Source organism: Neomonachus schauinslandi, chromosome 9 (assembly GCF_002201575.2).
Source record: "Neomonachus schauinslandi chromosome 9, ASM220157v2, whole genome shotgun sequence".
Classification (NCBI taxonomy): Eukaryota; Metazoa; Chordata; class Mammalia; order Carnivora; family Phocidae; genus Neomonachus; species Neomonachus schauinslandi.
Genome location: NC_058411.1, coordinates 74,458,431 through 74,473,058, shown reverse-complemented (window position 1 = coordinate 74,473,058; position 14,628 = coordinate 74,458,431). Strand labels below are relative to the sequence as shown.

Sequence of the window (14,628 nt, the reverse complement as noted above, 5' to 3'; positions counted from 1 at the left end):
AGTTAATTGTCCCCTTTTTGAAGGTTTTAAAAAAAAAATCCCCCCCCCCCCCCCCTTTTTTGGTTGTTGTTGTTTGTTTTCTATTTCATCAGATACCTTAAATATATTTATGTACAATACAGAATGTTAAACCTGGGAGAGACTGTCAATGCTTATCTAGTCCAATTCTCTGCCCTTTCCCCTTAATTTAAATATGAGAGACCTGTCTCAGGTTGGTGCAGTGACTTCCACATGGTTACACTGAACACAGGTGGCAGAGCTAGGACCCTCAGTCCAAGTCTCCTTCCATATATTACATTGGTTCCCCTCCCTTACTCCTCTTTTTGTCAACCCAAGTATCTAATAAGTAAGGAGAAAATCTGTCCAAGATGAAAGGGATGTTTCTCTTCTATTTAGTCCAGTCCAAATATCTTAAGTTTTCAAAGCATCATTTGGGGATGATTTAAAAATATTTTTGAAGTATAGGAAACTGCTAAGGGATAACATTTTTTCATCATTTAACATTAGAGGGCCAGGTACATGTAAAGACATCAACCTTGAAGTGCAACTTTCCTTTGAGTCACACTGTTATGATGGGAAGGAGGAAAAGACAGGACAAAGATAGTGCCTGGGATGCTAGCATAGTCTGATATGGAATTCATAATCCCATAGATCTCTGAGGTTGATCTAGCCAGCAGGCAAGTAGTCTTATCTTCCCTTAACAATACATGAGCCTTCCTAAGACAATACGATTTTTTTTTTTAGTAGAATCTTTTTTATTCAGGAAAAAAAAAAAAAACCCAAGACAAAAAAGTTTTCCAACCACACACAGGAGGGGTTTGGGTAGGGGGAGGTGTCTGTCCATCCAGCCCCAGCCCCCAGCCCATGTGGTTTTGGCATCAATAAGGGGTGTGGGGGTAATGGCCCCCAAAATAAAAATGGTGTATGTGTGTATCTGGGAGGGATAGGGGTGCAAAAGCCGTGGGGAGTGGTGGTGGGGGGGGGGAAGGGACGGACGAGGTCAGTACTGGGAACGCCGCAGGTGGGAGGCCATTTCATAGCATTTCTTGTTGATCACACCACCGTGGACACCTTTAACCATCAGCAGGACTAGCGTCTTGGCAGTCATGGCGACAGCGATGTTGAAAGTGGGGGCTCCCCCGGTGCTCTTGGTACGAAGATCCATGGTAAATTCCCCATCCTACAGCAGTGAGTCCCGGATAACAGAACATTTCTGGCCCCCAAGTGTCAGCCCGTTCACGAAAAAGCTTGACCGGTCTTTGCCAACCAGGACACCGACCTCAGCTGGCGTGATGACGAAGGTTTTCCCGGGGACGGCGGCCCAGACGGAGGGCGAGACCTTATAGCCCACGATGGCCGCGTCCTGACAGGTCCCGTCCGCCGTGAGGTTGTCGATGTAGGCGTTCCACCCGGCCATGGCGCTTCTACCCGGGCTTCTCTTGGCGCTGCTGCCGGGGCCGCGGGCTGGGCTCGGGCGCCTCGGGCTGGTGGGCGCGGGGAGGCGGAGAGCTCGGGGCAAGCGCTGCCGTCCCGACCGCGGCTCTGGTGGCTGCGCAGACAATACGGTTTTGTTAGAGAAAAATGCTTCACGCAGAGAAGAAAGTAGGGATTTGAAAAAGCCATCCTGAGCAGGAAGCATTGTGAGAAGTAGCAGGATCATAGGTATTCCAGAGAGGTTATTAGCCTGGTAGCCAAGTGTGCTGCTATTAAGAGTTCTCCTTATTCTCATATGGGAATGAGGAGTTAGCAGAGAGTGCTTGTATGAGATTGTGATGTCTTAATAGTACATCACTTGCAAGAACCAAGGGGAAATACTTTTTTTATTCAGCCTTAGTTTTTACATTAAGAGACTGCTGCTTTGTATTTTCTTAAAAAGAATGTGGTTAAGGGGCACCTGGGTGGCCCAGTCAGTTAAGCATCTGACTTCTGCTCAGGTCGTGATCTCGGGTTGTGGGATCGAGCCCTGGGTTGAGCCTATCGTCAAGCCCTAAGTGGGGCTCCGTGCTCAGCAGGGAGTCTGCTTCTCACTCTCTCTCTCCCTCTGCCACTCCCCTGCTTGTGCTCTCTCTGTCTCTCTCTCAAATAAACAGAATCTTAAAAAAAAAAAAAGAATGTGTTTAAAAAAAAGAATGTGGTTTAGAAAAGCTATGGAGAGTAAGTAGAGAAGAGCAATGCAATGATGGAAAAGATGAAAACAGGTTTTAAAATGTTTTATTATTATTCAGATGGAAGAGTTAAAGCTAAAGAATAAATCGAGAAACATTTAAACAGAACTTTGATCAGCTGTTCTCAATATGTACATAAGTGAGACAATAAGCTTGTTACATAAATGGAACGCTAATTATATAGTATAAAAAGATACATCTTTTTTTTTTTTTTTAAGATTTTATTTATTTGACAGAGAGAGGGAACACAAGCAGGGGGAGTGGGAGGGGGAGAAGCAGGCTTCCCGCGGAGCAGGGAGCCCAGTGCAGGGCTCCATCCCAGGACCCTGGGATCATGACCTGAGCTGAAGGCAGACGCTTAACGACTGAGCCACCCAGGCGCCCCTAAAAAGATATATTCTTGATATGATTTTAAAAACACTGTGAATAGCTACTTGAATTTAATGTTTTAGGGACTGACTTTTCTGGAAGGGAAAGGCTGGTTATACGACCAATAGGCAACACTTGAAAGTGTGAGAGATTTCATCTCTTGCTCTGTTAGTAACCATGGCTGAAATATGCTTTGAGGGGGCCTCTGTAGAACACAAAACAAGAAAAAAATATCTGTTTATTTTTTAGCTTTTAAGAGTTCCTGTGTGTTTCAGGAAATAGAATCAATCATTTACTTAAAGAAAGTAGTGAACAAAGAAGTTCTTCTCCAAGTAATCTAAGAACACCCCAAAGTCATTTTAGCTTTCTATATTTCTTACAAAACAATTGTTCTAGGTTGGACTGAACAAGCCAAGGAACATTTGATTTTCCTTCTGCCTTGGTTATGCTTTGTAATCATTCTTTTTTTTTTTTAAAGATTTTATTTATTTATTTGACAGAGAGAGACACAGCGAGAGGGAACACAAGCAGGGGGAGTGGGAGAGGGAGAAGCAGGCTTCCCACGGAGCAGGAAGCCTGGTGCAGGGCTCCATCCCAGGACCCTGGGATCATGACCTGAGCCGAAGGTGCCCCAGCCTTATAATCTTTCTTTAGAGAATATCTCACCAAATCTTAAAATAGTTGTTTAAAAATCAGGGTGGAAGATTCTAATGACCTAAATTCTAGGACAAAATCTAACACTATTTAAAGGAATACAATAAAACGCAATAATCAACAATGTAAAAATCACAACTAGCATCCAAGCAAAAATTTTCAGGCATAATTTGCATCGACATGGAAAGAGCTGGAGAGTATTGTGCTAAGTGAAATAAATCATTCAGAGAAAGACAAATACTATATGATTTCACTCGTATGTGGAATTTAAGAAACAAAACAAATGAGCAAAGGGGAGAAAACAGAGAGGCAAACCAAGAAACAGACTCTTTTTTTTTAAATTTATTTTTATTATTTTTTTAAGATTTTATTTATTTGTTTGACAAAGAGAGACCAGCGAGAGAGGGAACACAAGCAGGGGGAGGGGGAGAGGGAGAAGCAGGCTCCCCGCGGAGCAGGGAGCCCGACACGGGGCTCGATCCTAGGACCCTGGGATCACGACCTGCACGGAAGGCAGACGCTTAACGACTGAGCCACCCAGGCGCCCCAAGAAATAGACTCTTAACTATAGAGAACAAACTGATGGATACCAGAGGGGAGGTGGGTTGGGGGATGGGATAAATAGGTGATGGGGATTAAGGAGTGCATTTGTGATGAGCACCCGGTGTTGATGGAAGTGTTGAATTACTATATTGTACACTTGAAACTAATATTACACTGTATTAATGAACTGGAATTTAAATAAAAACTAAAAACTAACTAAATAAATACAAAAAGAAAAAATTATAAAGGAAGTGATTAGTATTAGGTGTTAGTGGTCAAAGGTTAGGTGTTAGGGTTAAAGTTAGGGATTAGGGTTATAGTTAGGGTTAGGGCTAGTGTTTGGGTTAGGGTTAAGGTTATGGTACATGCCTGGAATTTTACAGTTCAGAGACCTCTCCAGAGGGTTAGGGTTAGGTTAGGTGTTAAGGTTATGGATAGGGTAAATTTTAGGGATAGGATTCAGGATTAGTGGTTAGACGTAGGAGTCAGTTATGGTTTTGGGTACGGTATGTGCCTGGTATTTTCAGATCAGAGGTATCACAGAGAATAAAACCCCAAACTTCTGCTGGGGTTACTGTAAGAGTTCTGGTTAGAGTTAGGCTTAGGGTTTGTTTCAGGGTGAGGGTATGTGCCTGGTGTTTTGCCATTCAGAAACCTCTCCAGAGGGTTAGGATTTGTGGTTCAGGATTAGAGTTTGGGTTAGTTTTAGGGTTTTGTTTAGGGTTGGTTTTAGGGTTAGCATTGGGTTAGGGTTAGTGTTTGGGTTAGGGTTAAAGTTAAGGTTAGGGCTTAGGGTTTAGCAGTTTGATGTTAGGATATGTGCCTGGAAGACATAAGTATTTTTTTTTTTTTAAGATATATTTACTCATTTTAGACAGAGAAAGAGAGAGAGAGAGAGAGTGGGCACATGAGCAGGGGCAGAGGCAGAGGGAGAGGGAGAGGGAGAGAGAGAATCGTCAAGCAGACTTCCCACTGAGCAATTGAACACAGAGTCAGACTCAGGGCTGGATCCCAGTACCCTGAGATCATGACCCAAGCAGGATCCAAGAGTCAGCGGCTTAACGGATTGAGTTACCCAGGCATCCAAAGGAAGATATAAGGATTTCTAAACATATGTGGGAAAGCATGTTGGAATACCTCCGTGCTTAACTCATTAAAGCTACACTGTGCAAAAAAAAAAAAAAATTTTTTTTCAGGCATACTAAGAAGCATAATAATATGACCCCCAGAAGAAAAATAAATCAACATATTCAGGAATGACAGAAATGATGGAAATATCAGAAAAGGATGTGAAATCTCACCAAGGCATATAACAATTAAATTTTTGAAAACCAGTGATGAGAAAAACTTAAAGGCAACCAGATAAAAAAGATTCATTGCATATAGAATGAGAGCAAATGACTTTTTTTTTTAAAGATTTATTTATTTACTTATTTGAGAGAGAGAGGGAGAGAGAGAGAGAGAAGGAGAGTGTGCACAAGCCCGGCAGGCAGGGGCAGAGGGAGAGGGAGAGAGAGTCTTAAGCAGATTCTGCTCTGATCACGGAGCCTGACACGGGGCTGATCTCATGATCCTGAGATCACAACCTGAGCCAAAACCAAGAGTCAGACCCTGAGCAGACTGCACCATGCGGGTGCCCCACAAATGGCTTCTCTTAAGAAACTAAGTAATCTACCAATGCAATCCCTATCAAAATACCAATAGCATTTCTCACAGAACTAGAACAAATATTCCTAAAATGTGTATGGAACCACAAAAGAACCTGAATAGCCAAAGCAATCTTGAGAAAGAACAAAACTGAAGGTATCACACAATCCTAGATTTCAAGATATACTACAAAGCTGTGGTAATCAGAATAGTATGGTACCGGCAGAAAAATAAACACATAGATCAATAGAACAGATTAGAGACCCTATAAATAAACCCATACTTATATAATTAATCTATAACAAAGGAGGCAAGAATATGCAATGAGGAAAAGACTGTCTCATCAGCAAATTGTGCTGAGAAAACTGGACAGCTACACGCAAAAGAATGAAACTGGATCATTTTCTTACACTATTCACAAAAAATAAGCTCAAAATGGGTTAAAGACCTAAATGTAAGACCTGAAACTATAAAACTCCTAGAGGAAAGGATAGGCAGTAATCTCTTTCATGTTGGCTTTAGCAACATTTTTCTAGATGTCTTCCCAGGCAAGAGAAACAAAAACAAAATTCAACTATTAGGACTACACCAAAATAAAAAGCTTCTGCATAGCAAAGGAAACAAAACAAAAAGTCAATCTAATGAATGGGAGAAGATATTTGCAAATGATATATCTGATAAAGGGTTAATATCCAAAATATATGAAGAACTTATACAACTCAACACCAAAATCACAAATAACCTGATTAAAAATGGGCAGGAGTGCCTGGCTGGCTCAGTCAGAAGAGTGTGTGACTCTTGATCTCAGGGTCATAAATTTGAGCTCCATGTTGGGTGTAGAGATTATTTAAATAAATAAATAAATTTTAAAAATGGGCAGAAGACCTGAATAGACATTTTTCCAGAGAAGACATATAGATGGTCAACAGACACATGAAAAAGATGCTCAACATCACTAATCATCAGGGAAATGCAAATAAAAACCACAATGAGATATCACCTCACACCTGTCAGAATGGCTAGTATCAAAAAGGCAAGAAATAACAAGTGTTGGTGAGGATGTGGAGAAAAAGGAACCTTTGTGCACTGTTGGTGGGAATGTATGTTGGTGAAGCCACTGTGGAAAACAGTATGGAATTTCCTCAAAAAATTAAAAATAGAAATATCTTACCATTCAGTAATTCCACTACTGGGTATTTACCCAAAGAAAATGAAAACACTAATTCACAAAGATATATGCACCCTTATGTTTATTGCAGCATTATTTACAGTAGCCAAAATATGGAAAAAACTTAAGTGTCCATCAGCAGATGAATGGGTAAAGAAGATGTGTTATAAATACATGATGGAATAGTATTCAGCCATGAGAAAGGAAGATATCCTCCCATTTGTGACAACATGGATGTATCTAAAGGATGTTATGTTAAGTGAAATAAGTCAGACAGAGAAAGACACATACCATATAATTTCACTTACATGTGGAATCTAAAAAACAAAACAAATGAAGAAACAGGAAATAAACAAAAAACCAGACTCTTAAATACAGAGAACAAACTGGTTATTGTAGGTGGTAGGAGGGGAGGTAGGTGAGGGGGATGGATGAAATAGATAAAGGGGAATAAGAGGTACAAACTTCCATTTATAAAATAAAGAAGTCACGGAGATGAAAAGTACAGCATAGGGAATAAAGTCAATAACATCGTAACAATGTTGTTTGGTGACAGATGGTGACTACACTTATTTCGTGAGCACTGAGTAATGTACAGAATTGTTGAATCAGTATGTTGTATACCTGAAACTAATGCCACATTGTATGTTTATTATACTTCAATTAAAAATGTTTATTTTTGTTTTTGTTTTTTAAGATTTTATTTATTTATTTGACAGAGAGACACAGCGAGAGAGGGAACACAAGCAGGGGGAGTGGGAGAAGGAGAAGCAGACTTCCCGCTGAGCAGGGAGCCTGATGCGGGGCTCGATCCCAGGACCCTGGGACCACAGCCTGAGCCGAATGCAGATGCCCAATGACTGAGCCACGCAGGAGCCCCTAGTTTTGTTTTTCTTAAAAAAAAAAAAACAAAACACAACGGGAATCACAATCCCATTTTGCTATGTATTGTCAAATGGTCAATCTCCCTCCACCTTCTGTGCTCTTTGACAGGAAGCTGATCTGTGATTTTGGTCACATTTTCTCTCATTAACCCAAGGTGCCCACAGTTATTTCCAAGAATTCTCAGCTTTGTTCACAAACCATGGCCTTCCATGAGCAAACTGCTGGCAAGCCTCTGTAAGTGCTGTGCTGTTTCAGATTTTCATATCTTTTTTTTTAAGATTTTCATATCTCCTTCTGTCACTGCTCAAAGTCACATTATCACCCAACTACCAACTATTACCTTATTGATGAAGCCTTTTTATACTTTCCACTCATATCTTATTATTTATCTTCTATGTGGAGCTTTTATTTATTTATTAAATTTTATTTATTTATTCGACAGAGAGAGACACAGAGAGAGAGGGAACACAAGCAGAGGGAGTGGGAGAGGGAGAAGCAGGCTCCCCGCCGAGCAGGGAGCCCAATGCGGGGCTCGATCCCAGGACCCTGGGATCAGGACCTGAGCTGAAGGCAGACGCCCAACCACTGAGCCACCCAGGCGCCCCTTGGATTGTTGTATTTTCTAAACCCCAGAATATACTGGTTTTTCTTTTTGCAACCTGTCCAAATGCATATATCTAGAAAATAAATATCCAATTTTGTGTGTTTGTGTCTGTCTTATATGTATACATATGGGAGAACAGTAAAGATGATTTTCAGTAAAAAAGCAATTAAAAGAGGGTTGCCTAGCTGGCTCAGTTGGTTAAGTGTTTGACTCTTGAGCTCAGCTCAGGTCTTGATCTTGGAGTTGTGAGTTCAAGCCCTTTATTGGGCTCCATGATGGGCATAGAACCTACTTAAAAAAAAGTAATCAAAAGATATTTTCATGAATCTTAGGACTTCATCTTCATCTCAAGCCCCGAGGTAAAAAACAAAACAAAACAAAAACAAAAACAAAACCACAACAACCTGATAAAACTTATTTATTCATGAGGGAGTTCTTCCCCTACATGACTCATTAACTGTCTCCTCTTACATTGCTCTGGGAAAATCAGTCTTATTCTGAGACCATTGCCAGCACAGACTGAAATCATATTGGTCTTCCCTCTGCTATGTGGTACCATTTTTGACTACCCTCTGTATTGCTAATTAGCTATCTCTTTTCCACTCTGGGGGAATTTCAAATAGGTCCACATGCCAGATGTGAGTTTTCTGAGGATGCTGCTATTTCAGGTCTGCTAGAAAACAGGTGGGTGAGAAGGACAGGCAAAACAGATGCAATCATATTGTTGTGTTTTGTCGACTAAGATGTTTTCTGGTACTAGATCAGAGTTTGAAATCACCCTGAAGATTTCAAACTGCGATTTAGTTGTGGTCCAGGAGAAGAGGGCACTCAGAAGAGAAAGAGTTGAGAGGAGTAGTTGAGTCAATGGGCAGGGTTTGAAAAATATTCTGCAGGGAACTTATGTTGGTCTTTATATATTTTTTTAAAGATTTTATTTATTTATTCGACAGAGAGAGACACAGTGAGAGAGGGAACACAAGCAGAGGGAGTGGGAGAGGGAGAAGCAGGCTTCCCGCGGAGCAGGGAGCCCGATGTGGGACTCGATTCCAGGACCCTGGGACCATGACCTGAGCAGAAGGCAGACGCTTAACGACTGAGCCACCCGGGCACCCCTATGTTGGTCTTTAAAAGGCATAGAGAGGGGGCGCCCGGGTGGCTCAGTCAGTTAAGCATCTGCCTTCCGCTCAGGTCATGATCCCGGGGTGCCGGGATCGAGCCCCGCCTCGGGCTCCCTGCTCCGCGGGAAGCCTGCTTCTCCCTCTGCCCTTCACCCACTCATGCTCTCTGTCAAATAAATAAATAAATAAATAAAATCTTAAAAAAAAAAGGGATAGAGAGGTATTCAGTGTCACATATTCAAGTGTACGAACCATGATTGTGGAAGAGTCAGGCACGATCCAAGAGGCACACAGGAGTGTAAATGACATTAGGATGCACATAGAATATGTAGATTTAGGTCAGATTTAGTCTGGCAGGGGCTCCTGGGTGGTTCAGTCCATTAAGCGTCTGCCTTCGGCTCAGGTCATGATCCCAGGGTTCTGGGATCGAGCCCCGCACTGGGCTCCCTGCTCTGCGGGGAGCCTGCTTCTCCCTCTGCCTCTGCCCCTCTCCCTGCTCATGCACTCTCTCTCTCTGTCAAATAAATAAATAAAATTAAAAAAAAAAAAAAAAGATTTAGTCCGGCAGTAAACATCCACTCCAGAGTTGGTAACAGTATCTGGTTTTGGTGGTGGAACACAACTTCTATGTGGACCAAGAAAACAGAAATACGCAATTTAGCCACTGTTTGCCAAAGAAGCAGGAATTGCATGTTCTTTCCTCCTACACTGACCATTTAATTAGTTATTATAATAAATGACTGAGAAGAAAAAATCTGAAGTAATTGCTGAGGTCAAATATTCTAATTTATTTCATTGGACGCACATCTTCCTGGATGATTCAGAAAACCTTGATATCTGGGTTATTTGTATATCCATTGTTTCATTCAACAAAAAGTACTTCCTCAGCTTCTGTTATGTTTTCAACATTAGCCAGAGTTCTGGGAATACAGAGAAAAATACACAACTTCTTCCCCCCATGAGCTGGACTCAGTGGGAATAGGAGATAGAAACCGAAAGTTACGTTGCATCACTGCGCCTGGAGCAGGAACAGCTGAGAGGTGGAGAGGTAAGTAAGGGAGGCATACCATTTAGGGAAATGTCTCATTAGAAAAGAAGTGGAAAGAATGGGGAAAACTTTGGTTTCTAGTTAAGGATCTGCCATTCTCCATGGCAGATGAGGCTTTCTGTCAAATATTTTCTGAGAAGGAAAACTCAGGTCCTTGTCTTTGTGAGATTAGCCTCTTTCTAAAAGCCTTCTACTGGGTGTGTGGCTAGGGCGCTTTGGAATTTTCAATATTTAAGCTAGTTTTTAATTCCTTTCCTGTATTTTTCCATTTGGGCATGTTAGTCTCTAGTCTCAGAACTTGAGGGAAGTTTCACTCTGTTTCCTTTTTGCTTTCTCTTCTCCATGATTCTTTTTATCACTCTTTCCCTATTACTTACTCCTTTGCTTAATTTTTGTTTTCTTTATCATTAAATTGTTTTTTCTCTCTACTCCTTACCATCATTCTTCTTCTCTTTGTATGTTTTCTTTATCTTCATCTTCTAAAATATCTTATTTTAAACAGTTAAGTTGAAATTGCAAAGGAATTAATTCAAATTAATTTAGCAAACACTGACTTCCTAGAATTGACAATTCTGCCCTCTGAAACTCTCCTAGGATGAAGATAAGAGATGAATGATGCAGAGGTCCTGCCCTCTAGTGCTTGGAAACACAGGAACCAAGTCATGCACATGTAACTATACTGTAGGACAAAAGGTGCTGTGCTAAGTAGGAAGTGCTACGGCAAAGAGAGGGAACAAGATTTTTTTTTCCTGCTAGGATAATTGGGGAGGTTTCATGAAATGGGTGGCACTTAAATGGGGCTGTGAAAAATGAACAACATTTCAAGATAGATGAGGCAGCGTTTTTTATTTGGAAGGGAGAGTCTGAAGAAAAGGAAGAAAAGAGTTTCAGAGATGGTGAAGGGTTTGTTTAGCTGAAGATAGGGTGAGTTGGTGCTGGGGCCCAAACACAGAGGCCTTAGAATACCTGGGTTGTTTTCCAGTCAATGGGAAATCTCCAATTTGGATTAGTAGAGAGGCACAGCTAGTGCTTCTGGAATATTATTTTGCTGTAGAATAGGCGGGGGCGGGCAGAGACTGGGAACCAGGAACACTCTGGATTTTGCAGGACCCTTGTATTTTCCTTTTTCGGCTCATCAGTCCTCACTACTGTAACATCTTGAAGCTCTGGTCTATTGGTTCATCCTCTATTTCTTATTGGTTTCTCTTCCCTGCTTCCCTGGATCCCACTCCATCCCAACCAGATTCTAGATAAATCATGGAAAATTTTGTTTTTTTTTTTAAAGATTTTATTTATTTATTTGACAGAGAGAGACACAGCGAGAGAGGGAACACAAGCAGGGGAAGCGGGAGAGGGAGAAGCAGGCTTTCTGCGGAGCAGGGAGTCCAATGTGGGGCTCGATCCCAGGACCCTGGGATCATGACCTGAGCGGAAGGCAGACGCTTAATGACTGAGCCACCCAGGGGCCCCGATTTTTTTTTTCTTTTTCAAGTAGTAAAACTGCAGGATGTCGGATGATCTTTTCCTTAGTTTGAGGGCTTTTCATTTATTTATTTAAAGATTTATTTATTTATTTGAGAGAGAGAGCTCGAGAGTGCGAACAGGGGGAGGGGCAGAGGGATAGGGAGACAAGCAAACTCCCCATTCAGTGGGAGCCTGATGTGGGGCTCGATCCCAGGACCCTGAGATCACGACCTGTGCCGAAATCAAGAGTCAGTCAGTCACTCAACCAACTGAGCCATCCAGGCATCCCTCTTTTATTTATTTGATGGTGATATCAAATGAAAAAAGGGACGGTAATAGGCAGAAATCATTTTATACATCTACTTGAAAATCTATGGTTCAAAAACCTCATTGACAGTATAGCCACTAAAAGACAGACCTTCTGATCTAGTACAGTTCAAATTCACCTGTTACTACTTTAGTGTTCTTGCTATAACAAGAAGCCTTATTATAACATGTTTGTGTCTTCACAAATTTTTTTTTCCCTTTTCCCTTCCTGACTTAGAACAATACATGGCCCTTGTATTTTGCAAGGCTAAGCCTTCTTATCTTTATTTTTTATTTCATCCATTTCTGCTACTCCAGAGCCTTATGACCAATTACCTCTGGCTGTTGTGCACTTTCATATTTTCCCCCACTGGTTCCTATGAAACACTCATTTCTCCTGTTTATTTACTCATTAAAAGTCCTTTTATTTTGGGCTCTCTCCATGTATTCTTCTCCTCCTTTATTTTTAAATTGTATACTCTCAAGAGACTAACTTTCTTTTCTTTTTTTTTTTTAAAGATTTTATTTATTTATTTGACAGAGAGAGAGAGATAGTGAGAGAGGGAACACAGCAGGGGGAGTGGGAGAGGGAGAAGCAGGCCTCCCGCAGAGCAGGGAGCCCGATGCAGGGCTCGATGCAGGGCTCGATGCAGGGCTCGATGCAGGGCTCGATGCAGGGCTCGATCCCAGGACCCTGGGATCATGACCTGAGCCGAAGGCAGACGCTTAACGACTGAGCCACCCAGGCGCCCCAAGAGACTAACTTTCTTAACAGCCTACTTTTACCTTAACCCTGGGTAGTCTGAGTTCCTCCCTCTATTATTCATTTATTCCATAAATATTCATGGAGCACATCCGATGTGTTACATTCTAGGCACTGGGAATACATTAGTGAAGAATTCCTAGCAGTGCCTTGCTTTCAAATACCAGTTTTCTTTTGTTGATCCCAGAAACGCTGAATTAATTCTTATTCCTCTTGATTCCACTGCAACACTATTCACCTTCTGAAATAATCTCATTTCTTGATTTCTAGAGTTCTGAACTCTCTGGTTCTCTGGAACCTTTTCTTTCCCTGTTTTTGTTTCATTTTCCCAGACTTTAATTAATTAATTAATTAATTAATTAATTTTAGATTTTACTTATTTATTTGATAGAGGAGACACAGCGAGAGAGGGAACAGAAGCAGGGGGAGCGGGAGAGGGAGAAGCAGGCTTCCCGTTGAGCAGGGAGCCTGATGTGGGGCTCGATCCCAGGACCCTGGGATCATGACCTGAGGTGAAGGCAGATGCTTAATTAACAACTGAGCCACCCAGGTGCCCCTTTCTCCCAGACTTTAAATCTTGGGCTTTTCTCATAGCATATTTGACTTTTCCTCTAGATACATATATTTCTTGTGGCTTCAATGATCATATCTATGCAGATGATTTCTATGTCACCTCTCTAGCCTTAGCTCCTTTAAAAAAACAAACACCACTTTACAGGTATCAAGTTCCTCAACTTAAATCCCCATTATGGAGTATTTCATCCCCCATAGCCTGGCTTTCTAGGGCCTCTGCAATCTGTTTTCTACTTATCTTTACCTTTTATCTCCTATGTTCCTCCTACACAACCTTGCATAGAAGCCATAAAAGTCATTGTTTTCCACCCAAAACTGCTGCTCACTCTCACCGCTGTACCTTTGCACATGCTGTTCCCCCGTCTGGAATATTCCTATCCATCTTCTTTTTCTGTTATTTTTTAAAAATTGTGAAATATTCTACATACAGAGGAGTGTATAAACATAGGTATATTAAAAATAATGTGAATTCCTGTGCACTCATCACTCAGGTTAAAAGAGTTTTTCTAGTACCTTATAAAGCTCCCGTGTTTCTCTGTTTTTGTTCCTCTCTTTCCTTTCTACAGTTAACCTCCATGTGGTTTTTTTTTTTTTAAAGATTTTATTTATTTATTTGAGAGAGAGAGAATGAGAGACAGAGAGCATGAGAGGGAGGAGGGTCAGAGGGAGAAGCAGACTCCCTGCTCAGCAGGAAGTCTGCTTCTCCCTCTGCCTGCCTCTCCCCCCTGCGTGTGCTCTCTTTCTTTCTCTCTCTGACAAATAAAGTCTTTAAAAAAATCCCTTGCTTTTTCTTTTCCTATTATTCTGTTATTTATGTATGCAAAGGAGGCAAAAGCAAAAAAAAATGTGCATTATTTAAAGATGAATACTACTGGATGTCCACCTTTCACTTAACACTTTACATGTCTAGGCTAGAATCCTTCATCTCCTGCCCTCCCTGCCACCTGGGTTTTCCTTCAAGGAGGGATTTGCTGCCCAGCCATGGGGAGTGCCATCAGCAGATAGCCCTGAGGTCACACCCTGACCAGAGCAGCCCACATGTGCTGGATGACTGAGTGAAGGGAAGTATAAGTGCCCAGCTATTTCCAGCCCACATGGGGCAATCTCATGGAGCAAAACTCCTTCCAGGGCTCAGTAGGGTGGGGATTTGTTGGGTCTGCATCACAGTTAGACTTTGTCTTTTGCCCAATCCTGCCTCCTCTGACTTCTCCTTAAAGGTGTTAATCTCTCATGATCATCTTATACCCTAACCTCCACCTCAGTGCTTGCTTTTGGGAAACCTGGACTGCTATACTGCCCCACTTTTCCTCCTTTTAGCAAA

The 14,628-nt window shown here is 41.7% G+C and overlaps 1 pseudogene; it reads right to left on the bottom strand.

Moving 5' to 3' along the window:
• Positions 1-979: 979 nt before the first annotated feature.
• Positions 980-1,417, bottom strand: LOC110585397 (annotated as a pseudogene).
• Positions 1,418-14,628: the final 13,211 nt, after the last annotated feature.